The sequence below is a fragment of the Hyla sarda genome, chromosome 5 (genome assembly GCF_029499605.1).
Source record: "Hyla sarda isolate aHylSar1 chromosome 5, aHylSar1.hap1, whole genome shotgun sequence".
Lineage (NCBI taxonomy): Eukaryota > Metazoa > Chordata > Amphibia > Anura > Hylidae > Hyla > Hyla sarda.
The window spans coordinates 248468016-248490850 of NC_079193.1; the positions used below are offsets into that span (position 1 = coordinate 248468016).

Consider the following 22835-nt stretch of genomic DNA (forward strand, 5'->3'; position numbering starts at 1 on the left):
AGTGGTCCTGATCTAGGCTCCTATTTGATCACACGGAGGTCAGGTGATGACAGTGGTCCTGATCTAGGCCCCTATATGATCACACGGAGGTCAGGTGATGACAGTGGTCCTGATCTAGGCCCCTATGTGATCACACAGAGGTCTGACAGCCGTCCTGATTTAAGCTCCTATGTGATCACACAGAGGTCTGACAGCCGTCCTGATCTAGTCTTCTATATGATCACACAGAGGTCTGACAGCCGTCCTGATCTAGTCTTCTATATGATCACACAGAGGTCTGACAGCCGTCCTGATCTAGTCTTCTATATGATCACACAGAGGTCTGACAGCCGTCCTGATCTAGGCTCCTATATGATCACACAGAGGTCTGACAGCCGTCCTGATCTAGTCTTTTATATGATCACACAGAGGTCAGGTGATGACAGTGGTCCTGATCTAGGCTCCTATATGATCACACGGAGGTCAGGTGATGACAGTGGTCCTGATCTAGGCCCCTATATGATCACACGTAGGTCAGGTGATGACAGTGGTCCTTATCTAGGCCCCTATATGATCACACGGAGGTCAGGTGATGACAGTGGTCCTGATCTAGGCTCCTATATGATCACACAGAGGTCAGGTGATGACAGTGGTCCTTATCTAGGCTCCTATTTGATCACACGGAGGTCAGGTGATGACAGTGGTCCTTATCTAGGCTCCTATGTGATCATACGGAGGTCAGGTGATGACAGTGGTCCTGATCTAGGCTCCTATTTGATCACACGGAGGTCAGGTGATGACAGTGGTCCTGATCTAGGCTCCTATTTGATCACACGGAGGTCAGGTGATGACAGCGGTCCTTATCTAGGACCTTATGTAGACATCACATGACGACAGATTTCCCCTAAGGGAAGGATTCCAGCCAAAGACAGAAAGCAGTGATCTTTAATACCACGTGAAATCCATACTGAGCTTATTAGAGAATTGCGTAACTTTAGTCAGACAAAAACTATGCCCCATGTGTTGAGGCAGTAATCCCCTTTGGGTGTACAGCACTACCAAGGTGGGGGGCTTTATTAGATTTACCAAGGCTAGAAGACGTCTCCCAGCATCCATCCAGGTGTGAACACGAGCCTATGCCACAGAGACAGAAGAGCAACAAGTGGTGTGAACAAGGAGCAATAGAGAGAGGCCAGGAACAGTGTAGAGCTCTGTGCCCCCTGCCCTGCCGCCTGCTGCCCCCTGTTCACACGTCACGGTCCCCTCTATCCACGTCCACACCGGAGCCCCGTCCTCCCCACTTCCTGCACTCTCTCCCGGGCCTCCTCCCCATCACAAAGCCTTGTCTGCGGCCTCTCCCTGCACCCCGGCGGCGTCCCCCTCCCCGGCCTTCCCCACCACAAGGCGGCCGGCAAAACGTCTCCGGTGCCCGGCCCCGTCCTCACCTTACAACGGGCCGCACGGATCACTGTGCCTCCTCCAGCCCCTGTCACCGACCCAATCCGCTGCTCCGTACGGCCCCACAGAGCCGGCCATGAGAGGAGGAGCAGGACTGCCAGACAAAGACTACAACTCCCAGCAACCCCCGCGGCAAGATGGGAAACTGTCAAAAAAAATGCAACTTTATTAAAACGAGCAAGGGGCTAACAACGAAATGAATTGGCAGCCACCAGTGTTTACCGAGGAAGGAGAAGGCGTCAGGATCTGTGGGTGTTGTGTGACACTGTGCACACGGTGCTGCTTTATGGAGGCAGGTTACTAAAACGCATCCCATCTGTATACAGAATAGTATAGGACAGACATCTACAATAACCATCACATGTGTTTATCATAATAAAGTGTTTCCTAACCAGTGTTACTCCAGCTGTTGTGACTGTCCAGGCATGCTGGGAGTAGTAGTTTTGCATCAGCTGGAGGCACTACAGTTTTTGGGCCAAATTCAGAACTTTTCCAAAAAACGCCAGCAAAGAACCTGTGTGGAAACCTAGCCTTAGGGTTCGTTCACACGTACAGGATGTGCTGCATATTTTGTTCAGCTAATATTACTACCCATCAACTTCAATGGGCAGCAAAATCAGATGCAGAAAATATGCAGCAGATCCTGTACGTGTGAACGTACCCTTATAGTAGATTGGAAAAACCGCAGCGATGGCAGTGGCAACAAAATGTGTGGGAAATGGACCCATCTTGATGTACATTGTGGGATTTATTTTGGATTTTCTATTGACTTTAAAGGGGTATTCCAGTTTTTTTTTTTTATTTGACTATGCTACAGGGGCTGTAAAGTTATTGTATTTCATAATATAGTGTCTGTACCTGTGTGTGACGGTTTTCTCACAATTCTTCTGTGATTATCGCCCCAATATTTATTTTTAACAGCATACAAAATTACTCATGTCTCAGGATTTCCCAGATTGCATTGCGTCAAGACCTGACATCACTAGTCAGATGATCAGAGGGAGTCTGTCCTGCTTCAATGGGAGGAGCGACCGCTGGGTGGGAGAGAGATTATTTTGCAACAGCTGTAGGCACCCTGATTAGGAAACACTGGTCTATTGCATTGAAGGGATTACAGGTGTGAGAGGGAGTAAAGTGACATCATATTTACAAACTATGGAACGATGGGATTAGTAGTTTAGAGAACGAAATTCAACAGGAAATACCCAGTTCTGGCAGGTACGTACTACAAAATCACTTTATGGTGGATAACCCCTTTAAAGGAGAAATCATAATCCATAAGAAACCCAGTTTCCGGAGAAAATCAGAAATTGACTTTGTTGCCCATAGCAACCAATCACAGCTCAGGTTGCATTTCATAAAAGCTGAGCTCTGGTAGGTTGCTATGGGAAACAGAGAGTCTGTGGCCCAGATTTACTAAAACTGTCCAATTCTTACACTGTAAATGTAGATTTATCACACCTTGTGCAGTGGAGCAGTTGCCCCTGGCAACCATTCATATTTCAGTTTTCTTTAAAAGAAAAAAAAAACAGCTGGAATCTGATTGGTTGCTTCACTGTTCCTTTGTACAAGGTTTGATAAATCTCCCCTTTACACCACGGAATTTCCAAACGGAATTCAACTTTGAAATTCCTCTTGGAAATTCTGATGCAGCAGAGTCCTATTGCTATCAATGGTGCACAGTGCGCACTACAGAATTTTTAGCGGTGGAGCTTACCGCCACTGAAGTCAGTCCACTGAAGAAATGAGCTGCTTTATGTTTTCAGTGGAGTATATTGCTGCCTTTGGGGACTGGAGATTTCGTAATGTGAACCCAGCCTAAGGGTACGATCACACGAGGGGATTTACAGTGGATTTTACGCTGCGGATCCGCTGGTGAAGGCCCGCTCTATGCTGTCTTTACATGTGCCTGCTCGTAGCGGCAATACACCGCGATGAGCAGACACCCTGCAGCGATGTGCGCGGCATACTCACACATCGCAGCCACTCTCCTTGCTCTGAGCTAGACAGAGAGCTCCCGCTATGTGCGAGTATACTGCGATTCGCACAACACAGTGTGTCTGCTCGGAGTAGCGTACTGCAGGCACATGTAAAGACAGCATAGAGCGGGCCTTCACCAGCGGATCCGCAGCAAAATCCGCTGCGAAAATCCGCTCGTGTGAACGTACCCTAAGGGTCTGTTCACATGTACATGTTCATACAATCTGCTGCCGTAACTCAATGGGTAGCAACATATTTTGGTTTCAGATTTTCTACTGTGGAAATTTTGCTTGCAGAATTCTGTATCGGTAATTCTGCTGCTGAAAATTCACAGCGGATTATTTACGTGTGAATGTGCCATCAAATTAGACAGCCTAACAGTGTATCAGGTTTGTGTCACATTCTTAGACTGTTTGGTCTGAGTTTAGACCAACTATTAGCCCATGGGCATCCACAGAGGCCTTGGCAAGAGGGTCCCAGATCTCTGACTATTTATATTGTGTATGTGTCGGGATTGCCATTCTCTGGAACTGACTGTAAGTCATTGGCATTCTATAAGGCGAGAGCAGCTCTGGATGTAAATGTACATCCTGGTGTGTTAAAGGGGTACTCTACTGGAAAACTATTTGCTAACTGTTGCCAGAAAGTTAAACAGATTTGTAAATTATTTCTATTTAAAAATCTTAATCCTTCCAGTACTTATCAGTTGCTGTATACTAAAGAGGAAATTCTTTTCTTTTTAAATTTCCTTTCTGTCTGACCACAGTGCTTTCTGCTGACACCTCTGTCTATGTCAGGAACTGTCCAGAGTAGGAGCAAATCCCCATAGCAAACCTATCCTGCTCTGGACAGTTCCTGACATGGACAGAGGTGTCAGCAGAGAGCACTGTGGTCAGACAAAAGACAAACATTCAAAAAGAAAAGAACTTCCTGTGGAGCATACAGCAGCTGATAAATACTGGAAGGATTAAGAAGTAATTTACAAATCTGTTTAACTTTCTGTCACCAGTTGATTAAAAAAAAAAAAAAAATGTTTTCCAATAGAGTACCCCTTTAAGTACCAGGGCACCAGGATGTGCATTTACGTCCAATGACTTTTTGAAGTTTCAGTGTAAAAGCTTTTTTTTTTTTACAATCCACCCCCGAAGGAAAAAGATATATTTTTTTAAATACAATAGATTTAATGTAAGATGTTGGCAACAAAGAAAAAAGGGTAGCCCAGCAAAAACAAGGCAACATTGATAGAAAATATTTGCCACATCACAAAAGCCGTTGAAGGGTTAATGCATTCAGTGCACTGGTTGTCTATCAGGCCTCTTCTGCATTCATATCTGCTTGCACATGCATATTTAGCATCATTTTTTGGAAACAAGTAAATGAAGGACTGCTGAAGGGCATGCAGTGTATGGTATTGCATGGAAAAGCAGGTTTTTTACACATTAAAATTTTAGAATCCAAAATGTTGAGACATATGAGGAAATAGTAAAACATGTGGCACTTAGAAGTGCAAATGTAGCCCCTAAGACTGAATGAATAAAGAGTAAAATAAATGTAAAATGCTATCAAACTGTTCATCTGGGAATGCTCGGACCTGACATCCATAATGTGGTGGTCACCATCTTGCTGGAAACACTCAGGGAACGTGCCAGCTTCAGTGCAAAAAGAGGGAAACACATCAACATGTAGCAATTTCTCCTATCCAGTGGCCTTGAGGTTTCCATTGATGAAGAATGGCCCCACTATCTTTGTACCCCATATACCACACCATACCATCAATTTTTGTGTTCCAACAGTCTTGGAGGGATCTATCCAATGTGGGTTAGTGTCTGACCAATAGCGGTGGTTTTCTTAACTTCACCATTCACATAAAAGTTTGCCTCATCACTGAGCACGTCACATTCCTGGAATTTTTCCAGCAAGATGGTGCACCACCACATTATGGGTGTCAGGTCCGAGCATTCCTAGATGAACAGTTTCCTGGAAAGTGGATTGGCCGTCGTGGGCCAGTGGAATGGCCCCCAAGGTCTCCCGATCTGACCCCCTTAGACTTTTATCTTTGGGGTCATCTGAAGGCAATTGTCTATGCTGTGAAGATACGAGATGTGCAGCACCTGAAACTACGGATACTGGAAGCCTGTGCTAGCATTTCTCCTGCGGTGTTGCTATCAGTGTATGAAGACTGGGAGAAGAGGGTTGCATTGACAATCCAACACAATGGGTAGCACATTGAACACATTTTATAAGTGGTCAGAAACTTGTAAATAACTCATGAAAGAATAAAGTTACGTTAAAACCGAGCACATCATTGTTTTTCTTGTAAAATTCACAATAAGGTTGATGTGTCACATGACCTTCGTCCTATTGAAAAAACAAAAGTTGGATTCAAAATGGCCGACTTCAGAATGGCCACGATGGTCACCACCCATCTTGAAAAGTTTCCCCCCTCACATATACTAATGTGCCACAAACAGGAAGTTAATATCACCAACCATTCCCATTTTATTAAGGTGTATCCATATAAATGGCCCACCCTGTATATTGATTTGTTTCTTCAATGTTATGTTTGCAGTTTACCTCCTTTTTTTAAAAGACTGTACACAACTTATTTATGAACTTATTATATTTTTCTTCCAAATAATTTTTATTTCTCCCTTTGGTTGTTAGTTCATTGTATTCTAATATTTTAAAGGACAAAAGCTCATTGGTAGTTTCACATTTTTTAAATGGGGATTTTCTTTACCTACCCTACGAAAATCTTTTTTACTGGATGGTAATAAATATATTTTAAATCATAATGTATTCACTTTTAATGGTAATTTGCATCACCAGACCCACGGCTGGGGACTCAATTCACCCCCAGTGACACAAATTTGTACATGGGGATTTTCCAGTCCCTGTATGTCGCGGGTGTCTGGCGATATCTGTAAGCATTTTATAGATGACTTGTTTTTAATCTGGATGGGCACAGAGGCTGACGCACTTAACTTTATATAGCACCTTAATAATAATTCCTGTATTATTTATTTATTTTTTGATCTGGAAAGTTGTAAATCTGCTGAGGGTATTATTCAGACACAAACGCACTTTAAAAAGGTTGACCTGAACAGTCTCCTGGATTCCAAGAGCTCATACCTCCCAACCGCCTCGCCGTCCCAGAATGACCCCCACATGTCCTGCATTTAACTGTAAATGCCTCCTAAAGGGGCATCTACAGTAAAATGTGGCACTCGGTGGTAAGTTTGATCACTCTTGGGCCCGCCGCTACAGTAAGGCAGCGGACACAAGAGGCTTGTTCTTCCTCTGCGCTACGGTGCACGTGTGATGTCATCAGACACCGGACCGCAGAGGAAGAAGAGAAGAGGCCGTGCCGAGGGTGAAGACAAAAGAGCCGCAGGAGGTAAGTATGCAGGAGGGGTAAGGGAACTACAACTGCCTAATATGGAGGACTTCTGCTGCCTAATATGGGGGCCTTCTGCTGCCTAATATGGGGGCCTTCTGCTGCCTGATATAGGGGACTCCTGCTGCCTAATATGGAGGACTCCTGCTGCCTGATATAGGGGACTCCTTCTGTCTGATATGGGGGACCCTTGCTGCCTCATATGGAGACTCCTGCTGCCTACAGTGGGGGTACTGCCACTGCCTACTATGGGGGAATTGCCGCTGCCTACTATGGAGGAGTTGACGCTGCCTACTATGGGGGACTCCTGCTTCCTACTTTTTGGGACTCCTGCTGCCCACTATAGGGGAATCCTGCTGCCTAATATTGAGGACTCCTGCTGCCTAGTATGGGGGGACACTGGTGCTGCCTACTATGGGGGAATTAACGCTGCCTACTATGGGGGCATTGCCGCTGCCTAATATGGGGGAATCTGCTGCCTACTATGGGGAGAATCTGCCGCATACTCTGGGGGTACTGCCGCCTATTATGTGGGGGGTATCTGCTGCATACTATGGGGGGAAATCTGACCACTATTATGGGGGGGGGGGGAAGTGTCGCCTACTGTGGAGGGAATCTGACATCTACTATGGGGGCGGGGGGAATCTGCCACCTACTATGAAGGGATTCTGCTGCCAACCTAATGTTGGGGCCATCTGCTGCCAACCTAATGTGGGGGTCTTCTGCTGCCTACCTAATGTGGGGACATCTGCCTACCTTATATGGGGAACATTTGGGGCATTATAGTTATTGGAAAAGTGCGGAGCCTAAAATGTTTTTCCCACATGTTCATCAGAAATTGTAGCCGGAAGAAATCATCATGGCCAGAAAGTGAATGACTACGATCAGAGAAGATGTCACCTGATATAACTGTTGTCACGATGCCGGCTGGCAGGAGGTGGATCCTCTGTGCCAGAGAGGGATTGGCGTGGACCGTGCTAGTGGACCGGTTCTAAGTCACTACTGGTGTTCACCAGAGCCCGCCGCAATGCGGGATGGTCTTACTGCGGCGGTAGTGACCAGGTCGTATCCACTAGCAACGGCTCAACCTCTCTGACTGCTGAAGATAGGCGCGGTACAAGGGAGTAGACAAAAGCAGGGTCGGACGTAGCAGAAGGTCGGGGCAGGCAGCAAGGATCGTAGTCAGGGGCAACGGCAGGAGGTCTGGAACACAGGCTAGGAACACACAAGGGAACGCTTTCACTAGGCACGATGGCAACAAGATCCGGCGAGGGAGTGCAGGGGAAGTGAGGTATACATAGGGAGTGCACAGGTGAACACACTGATTAGAACCACTGCGCCAATCAGCGGCGCAGTGGCCCTTTAAATCGCAGAGACCCGGCGCGCGCGCGCCCTAGGGAGCGGGGCCGCGCGCGCCGGGACAGGACCGACGGAGAGCGAGTCAGGTACGGGAGCCGGGGTGCGCATCGCGAGCGGGCGCCACCCGCATCGCGAATCGCATCCCGGCTGGAGGCGGTATCGCAGCGCACCCGGTCAGTGGATCTGACCGGGGCGCTGCGGGAACGAGAGTGTAGCGAGCGCTCCGGGGAGGAGCGGGGACCCGGAGCGCTCGGCGTAATAGTACCCCCCCCCCTTGGGTCTCCCCCTCTTCTTGGAGCCTGAGAACCTGAGGACCAGACTTTTATCTAGGATATTGTCCCCAGGTTCCCAGGATCTCTCTTCAGGGCCACAGCCCTCCCAGTCAACTAAAAAAAAGGTTTTTCCTCTGACCTTTTTGGAGGCCAGTATCTCCTTTACAGGAAAGATGTCCGAAGAACCGGAGACAGGAGTGGGAGAGATAAGTTTAGGAGAGAAACGGTTGATGATGAGTGGTTTAAGAAGAGAAACGTGAAAGGCATTAGGAATACGAAGAGAAGGAGGAAGAAGAAGTTTATAAGAGACAGGATTAATCTGGCACAAAATTTTGAAAGGACCAAGATAGCGTGGTCCCAATTTGTAGCTGGGAACACGGAAGCGGACATATTTAGCGGAGAGCCATACCTTGTCTCCGGGAGAAAAAATGGGGGGAGCTCTTCTTTTCTTATCAGCAAACTTCTTCATGCGTGATGAAGCCTGTAAGAGAGAATTTTGGGTCTCTTTCCATATGGTGGAAAGATCACGAGTTATTTCATCCACAGCGGGCAAACCAGAGGGCAAGGGAGTAGGGAGGGGGGGAAGAGGGTGACGGCCGTACACCACGAAAAATGGGGATTTGGAAGAAGATTCAGAGACTTTGAAGTTGTACGAGAATTCGGCCCATGGTAGAAGATCTGCCCAGTCATCCTGGCGGGAAGAAACAAAATGCCGTAAATAATCACCCAGGACTTGGTTAATTCTTTCTACTTGCCCATTGGATTGAGGATGATAAGCAGAAGAAAAGTTCAATTTAATCTTGAGTTGTTTACAGAGAGCCCTCCAGAATTTTGACACGAATTGGACGCCTCTATCCGAGACGATCTGCGTGGGCAACCCGTGAAGACGAAAAATGTGTACAAAAAATTGTTTTGCCAACTGAGGCGCAGAAGGAAGACCAGGAAGGGGAATAAAATGTGCCATCTTGGAAAATCGATCAACGACCACCCAAACAACAGTGTTGCCACGGGATGGGGGTAAGTCTGTAATAAAGTCCATACCAATCAGAGACCAAGGCTGTTCGGGGACAGGCAGAGGATGAAGAAGACCAGCAGGCTTCTGGCGAGGAGTCTTATCCCGGGCACAGACAGTGCAGGCCCGCACAAAATCAACAACATCCGTCTCCAGAGTCGGCCACCAATAGAAACGAGAGATGAGTTGCACGGATTTCTTGATGCCCGCATGGCCTGCGAGATGGGAGGAGTGACCCCATTTGAGGATTCCGAGGCGTTGGCGTGGAGAAACGAAGGTCTTCCCTGGAGGAGTTTGCCTGATGGAGGCTGGAGAAGTGGAGATCAGGCAATCCGGAGGAATAATGTGTTGCGGAGAGAGCTCTACTTCCGAGGCCTCCGAGGAACGAGAGAGAGCATCGGCCCTAATGTTCTTATCGGCAGGGCGAAAGTGAATTTCAAAATTAAACCGGGCAAAGAACAGGGACCACCTGGCCTGGCGAGGATTCAGCCGTTGGGCAGACTGGAGATAGGAGAGATTCTTGTGATCGGTGTAAATAATAATTGGAAATTTTGATCCCTCCAGCAGATGCCTCCATTCCTCAAGTGCTAATTTAATGGCCAGAAGCTCTCGATCCCCGATGGAGTAGTTCCTCTCCGCCGGAGAGAAGGTCCTAGAAAAAAAACCACAAGTAACAGCATGCCCGGAAGAATTTTTTTGTAGAAGGACCGCTCCAGCTCCCACTGAGGAGGCATCAACCTCCAATAGGAAGGGTTTAGATGGGTCAGGTCTGGAGAGCACGGGAGCAGAAGAAAAGGCAGACTTGAGCCGCTTAAAGGCGTCTTCCGCTTGAGGAGGCCATGACTTAGGATTGGCATTCTTCTTGGTTAAAGCCACGATAGGAGCCACAATGGTGGAAAAATGTGGAATAAATTGTCTGTAATAATTGGCGAACCCCAAAAAACGTTGGATAGCACGGAGTCCGGAGGGGCGTGGCCAATCTAAGACGGCAGAGAGTTTGTCTGGATCCATTTGTAGTCCCTGGCCAGAGACCAAGTATCCCAGGAAAGGAAGAGATTGACATTCAAACAGACATTTCTCCATTTTGGCATAAAGTTGATTGTCACGAAGTCTCTGAAGAACCATGCGGACATGCTGGCGGTGTTCTTCTAGGTTGGCAGAAAAAATCAGAATATCGTCCAGATACACAACAACACAGGAATATAAGAGATCACGAAAAATTTCATTAACAAAGTCTTGGAAGACGGCAGGGGCGTTGCACAGGCCAAAGGGCATGACCAGATACTCAAAGTGTCCATCTCTAGTGTTAAATGCCGTTTTCCATTCATCCCCCTCCCTGATGCGGATGAGATTATAAGCACCACTTAAGTCCAGTTTGGTAAAGATGTGGGCACCTTGGAGGCGATCAAAGAGTTCAGAGATAAGAGGTAGATGGTAGCGGTTCTTTACTGTGATTTTATTAAGACCGCGGTAGTCAATGCAAGGACGTAGGGAGCCATCTTTTTTGGACACAAAGAAAAATCCAGCTCCGGCAGGAGAGGAGGATTTGCGGATAAAGCCTTTTTAAAAATTTTCCTGGATGTACTCAGACATAGCAAGAGTCTCTGGGGCGGACAGAGGATAAATTCTGCCCCGGGGTGGAGTAGTGCCCGGGAGGAGGTCAATAGGACAGTCATAAGGCCTGTGAGGAGGAAGAGTCTCAGCTTGTTTTTTGCAAAACACATCAGCAAAGTCCATATAGGCCTTAGGGAGACCGGTTACAGGGGGAACCACAGGGTCACGGCAGGGAGTACTGCAAACCGGTTTAAGGCAGTCCTTGAAACAAGAGGTACCCCAACTCTTGATCTCCCCTGTGGACCAATCCAGGGTTGGGGAATGGTGTTGAAGCCAGGGTAGTCCAAGGAGAATTTCGGAAGTGCAATTGGAGAGGACCAAAAACTCAATTTTTTCGTGATGAGGTCCGATGCACATTAGGAGGGGTTCCGTGCGGTAACGCACGGCACAGTCCAATCTTTCATTGTTAACGCAATTGATGTAGAGAGGTCTGGCGAGACTGGTCACTGGGATGTTGAACCTGTTGATGAGAGAGGCCAAAATAAAGTTTCCTGCAGATCCGGAATCCAAGAAGGCCTTAGTGGAGAAGGAGAAGGTAGAGGCAGATATCCGCACAGGCACAGTAAGACGTGGAGAAGCAGAGTTGACATCAAGGACTGTTTCACCTTTGTGCGGAGTCAGCGTACGTCTTTCCAGGCGGGGAGGACGGATAGGACAATCCTTTAGGAAGTGTTCGGTACCGGCACAGTACAGGCAGAGATTCTCCATGCGGCGTCGTGTCCTCTCTTGAGGTGTCAGGCGAGACCGGTCAACTTGCATAGCCTCCACGGCGGGAGGCACAGGAACGGATTGCAGAGGACCAGAGGAGAGAGGAGCCGGGGAGAAAAAACGCCTCGTGCGAACAAAGTCCATATCCTGGCGGAGCTCCTGACGCCTTTCGGAAAAACGCATGTCAATGCGAGTGGCTAGATGAATGAGTTCATGTAGGTTAGCAGGAATTTCTCGTGCGGCCAGATCATCTTTAATGTTGCTGGATAGGCCTTTTTTAAAGGTCGCGCAGAGGGCCTCATTATTCCAGGATAGTTCTGAAGCAAGAGTACGGAATTGCACGGCGTACTCGCCAACGGAAGAATTACCCTGGACCAGGTTCAGCAGGGCAGTCTCAGCAGAAGAGGCTCGGGCAGGTTCCTCAAAGACACTTCGAATTTCCGAGAAGAAGGAGTGTACAGAGGCAGTGACGGGGTCATTGCGGTCCCAGAGCAGTGTGGCCCATGACAGAGCTTTTCCAGACAGAAGGCTGACTACGAAAGCCACCTTAGACCTTTCAGTAGGAAACTGGTCCGACATCATCTCCAAGTGCAGGGAACATTGTGAAAGAAAGCCACGGCAAAACTTAGAGTCCCCATCAAATTTATCCGGCAAGGATAGTCGTAGGCCTGAGGCGGCCACTCGCTGCGGAGGAGGTGCAGGAGCTGGCGGAGGAGATGATTGCTGAAGCTGTGGTAGTAGCTGCTGTAGCATCACGGTCAGTTGAGACAGCTGGTGGCCTTGTTGCGCTATCTGTTGTGACTGCTGGGCGACCACCGTGGTGAGGTCGGCGACAACTGGCAGAGGAACTTCAGCGGGATCCATGGCCGGATCTACTGTCACGATGCCGGCTGGCAGGAGGTGGATCCTCTGTGCCAGAGAGGGATTGGCGTGGACCGTGCTAGTGGACCGGTTCTAAGTCACTACTGGTGTTCACCAGAGCCCGCCGCAAAGCGGGATGGTCTTGCTGCGGCGGTAGTGACCAGGTCGTATCCACTAGCAACGGCTCAACCTCTCTGACTGCTGAAGATAGGCGCGGTACAAGGGAGTAGACAAAAGCAAGGTCGGACGTAGCAGAAGGTCGGGGCAGGCAGCAAGGATCGTAGTCAGGGGCAACGGCAGGACGTCTGGAACACAGGCTAGGAACACACAAGGGAACGCTTTCACTAGGCACAATGGCAACAAGATCCGGCGAGGGAGTGCAGGGGAAGTGAGGTATACATAGGGAGTGCACAGGTGAACACACTGATTAGAACCACTGTGCCAATCAGCGGCGCAGTGGCCCTTTAAATCGCAGAGACCCGGCGCGCGCGCGCCCTAGGGAGCGGGGCCGCGCGCGCCGGGACAGGACCGACGGAGAGCGAGTCAGGTACGGGAGCCGGGGTGCGCATCTCGAGCAGGCGCCACCCGCATCGCGAATCGCATCCCGGCTGGAGGCGGTATCGCAGCGCACCCGGTCAGTGGATCTGACCGGGGCGCTGCGGGAGCGAGAGTGTAGCGAGCGCTCCGGGGAGGAGCGGGGACCCGGAGCGCTCGGCGTAACAACTCTATGTAATCGCTTATATGGTCTGAAGGGGTAATGATGGGGGTTGTTGTCAGTTACCTGATATAACTAAGTAATCTCTTATATAGTCTGTAGTGGTAATGATGAGGGTCGTTGTCAGTCACCTAATATAACTATATGTAATCACTTATATTGTCTGTAGTGATAATGATGGGGGTTGTTGTCAGTCACCTGATATAACTGTATGTAATCTCTTATATGGTCTGTATTGGTAATGATGGGGGTTGTTGTCAGTCACCTGATATAACTGTATGTAATCTATTATATGGTCTGTAGTGGTAATGATGGGGGTTGTTGTCAGTCACCTGATATAACTGTATGTAATCTCTTATATGGTCTGTATTGGTAATGATGGGGGTTGTTGTCAGTCACCTGATATAACTGCAAGTAATCTCTTATATGGTCTGTAGTAATTATGATGGGGGGTGTTGTCAGTCACCTGATATAACTGTATGTAATCTCTTATATGATCTGTAGTGGTAATGATGGGGGTTATTGTCAGTCATCTGATATAACTGTATGTAATCACTTATATGATCTGTAGTGATAATGATGGGGGTTGTTGTTGTTAGTCACCTGATATAACTGTATGTAATCTCTTATATGGTCTGTAGTGGTAATGATGGGGGTTGTTGTCAGTCACCTGATATAACTGTATGTAATCTCTTATATGGTCTGTAGTGGTAATGATGGGGGTTATTGTCAGTCACCTGATATAACTGTATGTAATCACTTATATGATCTGTAGTGATAATGATGGGGGTTGTTGTCAGTCACCTGATATAACTGTATGTAATCTCTTATATGGTCTGTAGTGGTGATGATGGGGGTTGTTGTCAGTCACCTGATATAACTGTAAGTAATCTCTTATATGGTCTGTAGTAGTAATGATGGGGGTTGTCAGTCACCTTATACAGTATAACTGTAAGTAATCTCTTATATGGTCTGGAGTGGTAATGATGGGGTTTTTGTCAGTCTGTCAGTGTAGGAGGTCCTCTCAAACTTGACAGACTGACAACATTATTGCTGTTAAGAGGTATTCCCATTCTGGAGGTGAAGGCGTGGTTAGGGTGTGGTTAAGGGTGTGGCCATGAGTGTGGTTAGGGGGCGTGGCTTGTCACGCTTTGCTCTCAGCAAAAGTTGGGAGGTATGGGAGCTGTCATTTCCACAAATGGATTTTTAATATCCCTTACGGTCAATACCAGATGGTTTGCAAAAATTGCATAGTAGATAGCAACTTTATTGCACATCAAAAATTTTATAGAAACGATTTCAGGAAAAGGGTTACTCTCAGAGTCTTTTAAAAGCACAAATTTTAAAACAGTCTGAATTAGTCACTCCACATGAAATAGATGTCCCAAAAATGCAGTCAAAATAAGAATGTGAACCAAAACTATTGTTTTAATTTTATTACTAATTTTAACAGCCATAGCTCTAAGATAAAAAATAAATAAAAAAGACTTTAATGAATTACTGGCCGATCTTCAAATTGGATCCAAGTTTGAGAAAAGAGATTCCCAACAAGCCTGTGATTACCTTTCGTAGAGCCAGGAATCTAAAGAGTTTCCTTGCGCCAAGTAGATTGCATTATGGTGTCCAGAATAGCGATGAACGTAAGGGGACTAAGAATTCACTCCGATCATGTGATCTACAGCCATCTAAACGGTGTGTTCGAGAATGAAAATAAATAGCGTGAACATCCATAACTGTTTTATGAAACATAGTGTCTACCGCCATGTGTGTCTATAACATGGAGGCAATGTAAAAGTTTTACATCTGTCTATTATTGAGTGTATAGTTTGTAATAGATTTAAATTTTAATCAACAGATAATTTTATTGGATTTTTAATTATAATACTTTATATCCGGGCTTAATGAAGTGATAGAACGGACCTTGGTATGATTCATTAATTCGTGGGCATTTCATTTTGTTGTAGTTTCTCTCTTGCTTTCCTCTTGTATATTCTATGTTATGCATAGCAACGACGCAGGGGACGCACACCGGAGGCCTGAAGCAGCGCGGACCCGACCCCGGCAACAGGTTATTATGCAACCGGGGATGGGGGGAGGCAATGGGGCAGTGGCACCGGCAATGGGTGCCGCTGCCCCTTCTCTCCCCCTGGCTGTCGGCGCCGCTTCTCTCCCCCTGGCTATCGGGGCCGGCATCGATAGTCAGGGGGACAGAACGGGCAGCGGCGGCGATAGCCAGGGGGAGAGAAGGGCCGGCAGCAGGGCTCTAGACCACAGGAAAGGCAGGGGGAGAGAAGCGGGCAGCGACGGCCTCTCTCCCCCTGCCTTTCCTGGGGGTGTATCGGGGTATACAGGCGCACACACGCACCCTCATTTTACCATGGATATTTGGGTAAAAAACTTTTTACCCAAATATCCTTGGTAAAATGAGGGTGCGTGTTATAGGCCGGTGCGTGGTATACCCCGATAAATACGGTATATAAATATATATATATAATTTTATATATAGATATATATATGTATATATATATATATATATATACATATACCGGTATGTATGTATATGTATTTACATATATATATATATATATATATATATATATATATATATACACACACATATATAATATATATATATATTTTTTTTTTATATGGCTATACAATTTAATAAAAATAATGCAAAATAATTTATTGTAGAAAAGTCTATGGGATAGCAGCTACCAGTGCATGCATTGTATAATACAACGTCCGCAATTTCTAATGGATACTAAAATAATAAGTATGTTCTTTATTAATGGCCAAAAGTAATTAATAACAAAATCCGACCATAAGACAGAAAAAAGCGGCCATAATAATGCGAAGTAAACTGCAGCAATTTCTACAACTTTTCTTGTTTAGGAAAGTATTGTATTTTTTTGGTGACAAATACGATCAAAATACACTGTGTGAACATGACTTTAGTCTGATGACCAAAATAAATAATTTCATGTTGTGCTAAGAAAGCTGCACTGCAAAGTGAGTATACTCAGTATTTTTTCATTTTTGTGTATGAAGATTTAGATCATGAAAATAAATCATGCTGGCATTTTCCATGTATGAGCCATTCTAGACTGTTCTAGCCTTTTTTTTTATGTAAAGGGCTGACCAAATTATGCTTGACACACAAACAGTATCAACCAAACAGTAAATCTAAATGTCACATGATGTTGCCTTGTGACTGTTATACTCCATGAACTAATCATAAGAAATACTTTCATCTTTACATAGTTGAATGTGCTGACAACAAAATCACATAAAAATTATCAATGGAAATCAAATTTATCAACCCATGGAGGTCTGAATATGGAGGCACACTCAAAATCAAAGTGGAAAACCCCACTACAGGCTGATCCAACTTTGATGTAATGTCCTTAAAACAAGTCAAAATGAGGCTCAGTAGTGTGTGTGGCCTCCACGTGCCCATATGACCTGGGCATGCTCCTGGACAGTCTGTAGTGCAAAGTGGCGTGTCCCAGATGTGCTCAATCGGATTCAGGTCTGGGGAATGGGCGGGCCAGTCCATAGCATTAATGCCTTCCTTTTGCAGGAACTGCTGACACACTCCAGCCACATAACGTCTAGCATTGTCTTGCATTAGGAGGAACCCAGGGCCAACCACACCAGCATATGGTCTCACAAGGGGTCCGAGGATCTCGGTACCTAATGGCAGTCAGGCTACCTCTGGCAAGCACATGGAGGGCTGTGCGGACCCCCAAAGAAATGCCACCCCACACCATTACTGACTCACAGCTAAACCAGTCATGCTGGAGGATGTTGCAGGCAGCAGAACGTTCTCCATGGCGTCTCCAGACTCGGTCATATGTGCTCAGTGTGAACCTGCTTTCATCTATGAAGAACACAGGACGCCTGTGGCGAATTTTGCCTATCTTGGTGTTCTTTGGCAAATGCCAAACTTCCTGTACGGTGTTGGGCTGTAAGCACAACCCCCATGCCCTCATACCGCCCTCATGGAGTCTGTTTCTGACTGTTTGAGTGGACACATGCACAATTGTGGCCTGCTGGAGATCATTTTGCAGGGCTCTGGCAGTGCTTCTCCTGCTCCTCCTTGCACAAAGGTGGAGGTAGCGTTTCTGCTGCTTGGTTGTTGCCCTCCTATGGCCTCCAGATGTACTGGCCTGTCTCCTGGTAGTGCCTCCATGCTCTGGACACTATGCTGACAGATACAGCAAACCTTCTTGCCACAGCTCGCATTGATGTGTCATCCTGGATGAGCTGCACTACCTGAGCCCATTGTTGTAGACTTCGTCTCATGCTATCACTAGAGTGAAAGCACCGCCAGCATTCAAAAGTGACCAAAACATCAGCCAGGAAGCATAGAAACTGAGAAGTGGTCTGTGATCACCATCTGCAGAACCACTCCTTTATTGGGGGTGTCTTGCTAATTGCCTATAATTTCCACCTATTGACTCTTCCATTTGCACAACAGCATGTGAAATTGATTGTCAATCAGTGTTGCTTCCTGAGTGGACAGTGTGATTTCACAGAAGTGTGATTGACTTGGAGTTACATTGTGTTGTTTTAGTGTTCCCTTTATTTTTCAGCAGTGTATTAGACACTGTGGTCATGCAAGTTTGTGAAAGAGCCATCACCAAGGACACATCAGTCATGTCGTAAAACTCCTAACACACATTAAAATTACATCCCTGTCCTTTATTTTGATTATCAGTTAACACAGTAACATAGTTTGTAAGGCTGAAAAAACACATATGTCCATCTTATTACCCTGCACTGTTGATCTAGAGAAAAAATGAGATAGAAGCCAATGTTCCTCATCTTGGTAAAAAAAAAATTCCAATCCTGAATCTAAATTGGAAAAAAATGAAAAGAACATTCCATTATCGATTCATTGGCAATCGATTAGTTGTTGGCCCCTGACCTTTAGACTTGCTCGAACCAGTACACATCTGCGTGCCCGATCCCCTGTAGCAGGCAGTGTGTTGGAGATCTCTAGGGTTTGTGGCCTGCTTCCAGCACCGAGTTGCGGCCTGCTCCTGCCAACTAGCTGAGGAGAGACTAGGACCCAAGCGGGAGTAGGCAACTGTCCTCACTTGGGAGCCAGGCAAATAAAGAGCAGCAGCCAGAGGGACACAGCAATGAAGATTCTGGATGCCAAGTCAGGTAGGATCAACCACATCAACAAGTCTCACAACAGTCTATAGAGGATGGTATTAACAGCTCTGTTTCTATCTTTGCAGATGACACCAAGCTTTGTAGCACAGTACAGTCTATAGAGGATGTGCATAAGTTACAAGATGACTTGGATAGACTAAGTGTCTGGGCATCCACTTGGCAAATGAGGTTCAATGTGAATAAATGTAAAGTTATGCATCTGGGTACTAATAACCTGCATGCATCGTATGTCTTAGGGGGGATTAAACTGGCAGAGTCACTGGTAGAGAAGGATCTGGGTGTACTTGTGGATCACAGACTACAGAATAGCATGCAATGTCAGGCTGCTGCTTCCAAAGCCGGCAGGATATTGTCATGTATCAAAAGAGGCATGGACTCGAGGGACAGGGACAGGGACATAATAATCCCCCTTTATAAATCATTGGTACGGCCTTACCTGGAATATGCTGTTCAGTTTTGGGCACCTGTCCATAAAAGGGACACTGCGGAGTTGGAAAGGGTGCAGAGACGCGCGACTAAACTAATATGGGGCATGGAACATCTTAGCTATGAGGAGCGATAAAGGAGTTACAATTGTTTAGTCTTGAGAAGAGACGTTTAAGGGGGGATATGATAAACGTATATAAGTATATTAATGGCCCATACAAAAAATATGGAGAAAAACTGTTCCAGGTTAAACCCCCCCCAAAGGACGAGGGCGCACTCCCTCCGTCTGGAGAAGAAAAAGTTTAGTCTCAAGGGGCGACACGCCTTCTTTACCGTGAGGACTGTGAATTTATGGAACGGTCTACCTCAGGAACTGGTCACAGCAGGAACAATTAGCAGCTTTAAAACAGGATTAGATACATTCCTGGAACAAAATAAGATTAATGCTTATGAAGAAATATAAAATCTCATCCCTTCCCCAATATCGCGCCACACCCCTACCCCTTAATTCCCTGGTTGAACTTGATGGACATATGTCTTTTTTCGACCGTACTAACTATATAACTATGTAACTATGTAACTCCTGCAAGTGTTAGAGCCGGTCACCTCACCGGTAGCTGCCGCACAACTCTGGGGAGAAGTTCTCTGTCTAGTTTTGCAGCCACTAACCATCCCTGAGCTGCCAGTATGTGAGGGGGATGCTCACATTGGGGAGGGGGTTAGGTCGATTTCTAGTTAAGCAACTGCTCTTAACTTTGTACAGAAGCTGCTAAAGGCAATTTTCTTTCCATGAGCCGAGACTGCTTTATGGATTAACCCCTGAGCTGCCTGCTGCTAATCAGTCTGTTCTTGGTACAATGTATGAGTGTGCCCCTATTGTCAGAACATGATGATGGGAGTTGTAGCTTTGAAACAGCTGAAGAGTCACCGGTTAGGAGTATAGAGCAGACAGGTATAAGATAAATGTTCTCACTTTTGTCAGTGTCTGGGATTGTTACTTGTGTTACTTCTTTGGTACTGACCGATCACAACGATACCAAATTAGTACAGTTTGTCGTGTTATACTGTTTTTAAAAATCAGACTTTTTAGAAAAAAAATATATAAATAGTTATCTTCCGACCCCTATAATTAATTTCTTTTTTGCCTACGAAAACGTATGAGGGCAAAATTTTATTGCGCCATAATCTGTATTTTTTTGTACTATTTCAGTATTGATCAAACTTTTAATTCTGTCCCCTCTCTTTTCCCCCTGTAAACCCTTCAAGTGCTCCCCCCTTTTTTCACCCTGTTAAAGGGGTACTCCAAAGGATAAGGATGTTTGATCGCGGAGGGGATAAGATGTCTAGGGGCAGAGTACCCCTTTAACCCCTTAACAACGCAGGACGTATATTTACCGCGCCGCGATCCCGCATCATATCGCGTCGGTCCCGGCGCTCATCAACGGCCGGGACCCATGGCTAATACCACACATCGCCGATCGCGGCGATGTGCGGTATTAACCCTTTAGAAGTGGCGGTCAAAGCTGACCGCCGCTTCTAAAGTGAAAGTGACCCGACTGCTCAGTCGGGCTGTTCGGGACCGCTGCGTTTTCAGCTGACAGGACACCGTACCGAACAGCTGACAGGACACCGGGAGGGCCCTTACCTGCCTCCTCGGTGTCCGATCGGCGAATGACTGCTCCGTGCCTGAGATCCAGGCAGGAGCAGTCAAGCGCCGATAACACTTATCACAGGCGTGTTAATACACGCCTGTGATCAGGATGAGATATCAGTGTATAAAAATATATCATTAATTAAACCGCACGGTCAATGGCGTACGCGCAAAAAAATTCCAAAGTCCAAAAAAGCGTATTTTGGTCACTTTTTATGCCATTAAAAAATGAATAAAAAGTGATCAAAAAGTCTGATCAAAACTTCAGATCACGGCGCAAAAAATGAGTCCTCATACCGCCATGTATGTGGAAAAATAAAAAAGTTATAGGGGTCAGAAGATGACATTTTTAAACGTATAAATTTTCCTGCATGTAGTTATGATTTTTTCCAGAAGTGCGACAAAATTAAACCTATATAAGTAGGATATCATTTTAACCGTATGGAGCTACAGAATAATGATAAGGTGTCATTTTTACCGAAATATGCACTGCGTAGAAACGGAAGCCCCCAAAAGTTACAAAATTGTGTTTTTTCTTCGATTTTGTCGCACAATGATTTTTTTTCCATTTCGCCGTGCATTTTTGGGTAAAATGACTAATGTCACTGCAAAGTAGAATTGGCGACGCAAAAAATAAGCCATAATATGGATTTTTAGGTGGAAAATTGAAAGGGTTATGATTTTTAAAAGGTAAGGAGGAAAAAACGAAAGTGCAAAAACGGAAAAACCCTGATTCCTTAGGGGGTTAATACTTAACCTCTTCAGGACATAGGGCGTATGGATACGCCCTGAATCCCGAGTCCTTAAGGACCGAGGGCGTATCCATACGCCCGTGGGAATTCCGGCCCCCACCGCTAGCCGGTTGGGGACCGGAGCCGGATGCCTGCTGAAATCGTTCAGCAGGCATCCCGGCATATCGCCCAGGGGGGTCATTATGCCCCCCCATGTCGGCGATCGGTCCAGCGATCTGCGGCGATTCCGGGTCAATCGGGTCTCCGGTGACCCGGAATTACTGGCTGTTCGGGGCCGTCTCTGACGGCCCCGAACAGCCAGAGCCTGCAGGGGTGAGGTGGCACTGGTGCCACCTCACGATCGCCCTGATTCGTCGGCCGGATTACCAGCCGACCAATCAGGGCGCCTGCTGCGGGTGTCACTCCCGCACCCGCTCCGCCCCTCTTCCAGAGGACGTGAGTGGGTGCGGGAAGACGACCCCCGGTGCTGGGGACCCCGATCCCCGGCGCCCCTGTTGGGATCGGGGCCCCAGGAGCAGCGGCGGCGGCGGGACTGACCTGCAGCGTCTGGATCGTTGGAGGTGAGTGACAGCCTCCTGCTGTTGCTTAGCAACAGCTCCCAGCATGCAAAAAGGGCATGCTGGGAGCTGTAGTTATGCAACAGCAGGAGGCAGACCACCACAACTCCCAGCATTCCCTTATGGGCATGCTGGGACTTATGGTTTTGCAACAGCTGGAGGCACATTCTTTCTATGGAAAAGTGTACCTTCAGCTGTTGTATAACTACAACTCCCAGCTTGCACAAACAGCTAAAGTGCATGCTGGGAGTTGTAGTGGTGCATCTGCTGGTTGCATAACTACAACTCCCAGCATGCCCGTTGGCTGTCGGTGACTGCTGAGAGTTGTAGTTTTGCAACAGCTGAAGGCACACTGGTTGTGAAACTCAGAGTTTTTTTTTACCTAACTCAGTGTTTCACGACCGGTGTGCCTCCAGCTGTTGCAAACTACAACTCTCAGCAGTCACCGTACACCATGCACCGTACATGCTGGGAGTTGTAGTTTTGCAACAGCTGGAGGCACACTGGTTGTGAAACACTGAGTTAGGTCACAAACTCAGTGATACATAACCAGTGTGCCTACAGTTGTTGCAAAACTGCAACTCTCAGCAGTCACCGACAGCCAACGGGCATGCTGGGAGTTGTAGTTATGCAACAGCTGGATGTCCCCCCCCCCCAATGTGAACGTACAGGGTACACTCACATGGGCGGAGGCTTACAGTAAGTATCGGGCTGCAAATTTGAGCTGCCGCAAACTTTCTGCTGCAGCTCAAATTGCCAGCGAGAAACTACTGTGAACCCCCGCCCGTGCGACTGTACCCTAAAAACACTACACTACACTAACACAAAAAATAAAATAAAAAGTAAAAAACACTACATAAACACATACCCCTACACAGCCCCCCTCCCCTCCCCAATAAAAATGAAA

The 22835-nt window shown here is 46.7% G+C and overlaps 1 protein-coding gene across 4 annotated transcripts in view; it reads right to left on the reverse strand.

Annotated features, from left to right (window-relative positions):
- The window catches only part of SOCS6 (suppressor of cytokine signaling 6), a 186113-nt gene that overhangs the window by 22468 nt on the left and 140810 nt on the right, over positions 1–22835 (reverse strand). Inside the window, exon 1 of one of the 4 annotated variants that reach the window (XM_056521462.1) lies at positions 15276–15329. The exons of 1 other annotated variant lie outside the window; for it this stretch is intronic. The gene's annotated coding sequence lies outside the window, so the exon portion shown is untranslated. Of the gene's footprint in view, positions 1–1065; positions 1085–1424; positions 1930–15275; positions 15330–22835 lie in introns of those variants that run through there. 2 more of the 4 variants (XM_056521459.1, XM_056521460.1) reach the window with 2 other exon arrangements.